The sequence below is a fragment of the Artemia sp. Qi Xiang Cuo genome, chromosome 16 (genome assembly GCF_049724085.1).
Source record: "Artemia sp. Qi Xiang Cuo chromosome 16, ASM4972408v1, whole genome shotgun sequence".
NCBI classification, from domain to species: Eukaryota; Metazoa; Arthropoda; class Branchiopoda; order Anostraca; family Artemiidae; genus Artemia; species Artemia sp. Qi Xiang Cuo.
In genome coordinates this window covers 23935516-23939763 of record NC_142809.1, presented here as the reverse complement: position 1 = coordinate 23939763, position 4248 = coordinate 23935516, and the positions used below count along the sequence as shown (strand labels likewise).

Sequence of the window (4248 nt, the reverse complement as noted above, 5' to 3'; positions counted from 1 at the left end):
GAGACCTAACCAAAGAACACTAGACCATGAGCCCAGTGAGGTTCGATGAGGTTTCGATCCATCCGTCTCCGCAGCAAACGCCGAACGCACTTCCACTAGATTGTAGCTACAACTAAAATTAGATCCCGTTCTATACTACAAAATTGTTGATTCATCAAAACCTTTCCCGCATAGTACATCGCATGAGGTTTTATTCACAGTCACAGTAGTGAATGTGTGACTTCAAACATGTAAGCTTAACATCACATTACTCTTTTCAAAATGGCACAATGATGAAGTTGACATGTCCCATTATTGTCTTGAACAATATCAAATTGTATAATTTTTCCTTTAAACTTCAAAATGTGTGACATATAAAAGAGGAGAAAATGAAAACACTTTTCAATGTGTGGACAGGGGTCCGTGCGAACGCAGCCATTACTACCAAAATTACACTGTTGAGTTACCCCCATTTGGGGTAACCCCAATTTGGGGTAACCACAGGAGTCAACCAATCCGACGTACAACGGAAAGGCCTCGTCCTGGGAGCGCCTCCTTAATGATCAAGCAGCTTTCCAGACAGGTAAGTAGGTTTAGATAAAAATCTAACATTTTACTAATATCTTTCGACACAAAAATGTCATGAAATAATATCATAATATCATTCGAAATTACCTTCGAAAGGCCTCGCCCTGGGAGCGCCTCCTTAATGATCAAGCAGCTTTCCAGACAGGTAAGTAGGTTTAGATAAAAATCTAACATTTTACTAATATCTTTCGACACAAAAATGTCATGAAATAATATCATTACGCCAAGGCGACATGATTGTTAAATAAGTGACCATAATAATACAAAAATGATATTAATACGGTTTCATCCAAGCAAGCTACACGCAAGTTAAAAAAACAGTACTACAGTTTGATTAAATAAACAAACTTAAAATCAGTATTTTTAAATAAACTTCTAACATTTTAATAATATCCTTCAACACAAAAACATCATGAAATAATATTCTTACGCCCTGACGTTATAAGTCCAGTATAAGTGGCCATAATAATAAAAAATTTACTTTAATATGGTCCAAGGAAGCTACACGTAAGTTAAAAAAAAAACAGTGCTACACAATGAACAGAGAAAGCATCTTGAAAAGAGAAAAACAAAGGTATTTAACAAACCAGGATTATCGAGAATTAGAAATTGAAGGAACCAAACAAAGGATCAAGGAGCGTTATCACAATGATGAAGTATTCTTGATAATAATCTTCAGAGCAGCTTCAGAGGTCAGTGGATCGAAACCTGACCGAAAAACACTAGACAGTGAGGTTCGATGAGGTTTCGATCAATCCATCTCCGGGGCAAACACCCAAAGCACTTCCACTGCGCTAAGCTGCTCACGTTAATGAAAGTGATTAAAACAGTTTATGATGTATTATACGACAAAGGGTATCACAGTGAAACTTTCAGGGATTTTTGAGCAGGAGGTTGAACTAAATTGAAACAGACTATGTCAATTCTTATCAAACAGTTCGATGGTAACGAACTCTATAGTAAGAGTGACTCGTCTCAATAGTAACCGAAACTCTAAAAAACGGAATTTAATAGCAATAGATACATCAAAGGATCGGATTTGTGTGCTGATTTTAAATATTTAAGTTTCAAATAGATAGTCTCTATGTAGACACAAATGGTATAATCCGCATCTATATAAGAATCTCCAGAGCAGCTTCAGAGCTTGGTAGATCGAGACCTAACCAAAGAACACAAGACCATGAGCCCAGCGAGGTTCGATGAGGTTTCGATCCATCCGTCTCCGCGGCAAACGCCGAACGCACTTCCACTAGATTGTAGCTACAACTAAAATTAGATCTCGTTATATACTACAAAATTGTTGATTCATCAAAAACTTTCCAGTATAATACATCGCATAACATTTTATTCACAGTCACAGTAATGAATGTGTTATTTCAAACATGTAAGCTTATCATCCTATGAATCTATACAAAAGGGCCCACGAAGGAACTTGACAAGTCCCATTATTGTCTTGAACAACATCAAATTGCATAATTTTTCCATTAAACTTCAAAATGTGTGACAGATAAAAGAGGAGTAAATGAAAACACTTTTCAATGTGCGGACAGGGGTCCGTGCGAACGCAGCCACCACTACCAAAATTATTTGGTAGTTACCTCATTTGGGGTAACCACAGGAGTCAACCAATCCGACGTACAACGGAAAGGCCTTGTCCTGGGAGTGCCTCCATAATGATCAAGAAGCTGTCCAGAAAGGTAAGTAGATATAGATAAAAATCTAATATTTTTCTAATATCTTTCGTCACACACATGTCATGAATTATTATCATTACTTCTAGGAGAAATTATTGCTCTATCAATTAAAATAACGATACACCCATTATCTCAATGTAGTGTCTGCAAATAAATCTACACTGACTTTAAAAAAAAAACAGTACAAAATATGTGTTAAATAAACCAACTAAAATATCAGTAGGTTTAAATAAAATTCTAACATTTTACTCATATCTTTCAACACAAAAACATCATGAAATAATATCCATACGCCCTGACGTAATGATTAATATATAATTTAACATAATAATAAAAACATGACTTTTATATGATACAAGCAAGCTGCATGGAAGTTAAAAAAAAAAACAGTGTTACACAATAAACAGAGAACGCATCTTGAAAAGAGAAAAGCAAAGGTATTTAACGGACCAGGATTATCGAGAATTAAAAATTGAAGGAACCAAACAAAGGATCAAGGAGCGTTATCACAATGATGAAGTTTTCTTGATAATAATCTTCAGAGCAGCTTCAGAGGTCGGTGGATCGAAACCTAACCAAAGAACACTAGACAGTGGGGTTTGATGAGGTTTCGATCCATCCATCTCCGGGGCAAACACCCAACGCACTTCCACTGCGCTAAGCTGCTCACGTTAGTGAAAGTGATTAAAACAGTTTATGAAATATTATACGAGAAAGGGTATCACAGTGAAACTTTCAGGGATTTTTGAGCAGGAGGTTGAACTAAATTGAAACAGACTATATCAATTCTTATCAAACAGTTCGATGGTAACGAACCCTATAGTAAGAGTGACTCGTCTCAATAGTAACCGAAACTCTAAAAAACGGAATTTTAATAGCAATAGATACATCAAAGGATCGGATTTGCGTGCGGATTTTAAATATTTAAGTTTCAAATAGGTAGTCTCTATGTAGACACAAATGGTATAATACATATCTAATTAAGAATCTTCAGAGCAGCTTCAGAGGTTGGTAGATCGAGACCTAACCAAAGAACACTAGACCATGAGCCCAGCGAGGTTCGATGAGGTTTCGATCCATTCGTCTTCGCAGCAAACACAGAACGCACTTCCACTAGACTGTAGCTACAACTAAAATGAGATCTCGTTATATACTACAAAATTGTTGATTCATCAAAAACATTCCCGCATAGTACCTCACATACTGTTTTATTCACATTCACAGTATTGACTGTGTGACTTCAAACATGTAAGCTTATCATCAAATTATTCTTTTCAAAAGGGCCCAATGATGAAGGTGACAAGTCCCATTATTGTCTTGAACAACATCAAATTGTATAATTTTTCCTTTAAACTTCAAAATGTGTGACATATAAAAGAGGAGAAAATGAAAACACTTTTCAATGTGTGGACAGGGGTCCGTGCGAACGCAGCCATTACTACGAAAATTACACTGTTGAGTTACCCCCATTTGGGGTAACCCCCATTTGGGGTAACATTAGTAAATGTGTGACATATAAAAGAGGAGAAAATGAAAACACTTTTCAATGTGTGGACAGGGGTCCGTGCGAACGCAGCCACCACTACCAAAATTACACTGTTGAGTTACCCCCATTTGGGGTAACCCCCATTTGGGGTAACCCCCATTTGGGGTAACCACAGGAGTCAACCAATCCGACGTACAACGGAAAGGCCTCGCCCTGGGAGTGCCTCCTTAATGATCAAGCAGCTTTCCAGACAGGTAAGTAGACTTAGATAAAAATCTAATATTTTACTAATATCTTTCGTCACAAAAATGTCATGAATTAACATCATTGCGTCAAGGCGACATGATTGTTAAATAAGTGACCATAACAATACAAAAATTATATCAATATAGTTTCTTCCAAGCACTCTACACGGAAGTTAAAAAAAAACACTACTACAGTTGGTTTAAATAAACCAACTTAAAAAAAGTAGGTTTAAATAAAAGTCTAACATTTTACTAA

General features: G+C 36.5%; 2 pseudogenes; both read right to left on the bottom strand.

Annotated features, from left to right (window-relative positions):
• Positions 1 to 393: 393 nt before the first annotated feature.
• LOC148942699 (U1 spliceosomal RNA) lies at positions 394 to 570 on the bottom strand (annotated as a pseudogene).
• A 3246-nt stretch (positions 571 to 3816) lies between these two features.
• LOC148942698 (U1 spliceosomal RNA) lies at positions 3817 to 4009 on the bottom strand (annotated as a pseudogene).
• Positions 4010 to 4248: the final 239 nt, after the last annotated feature.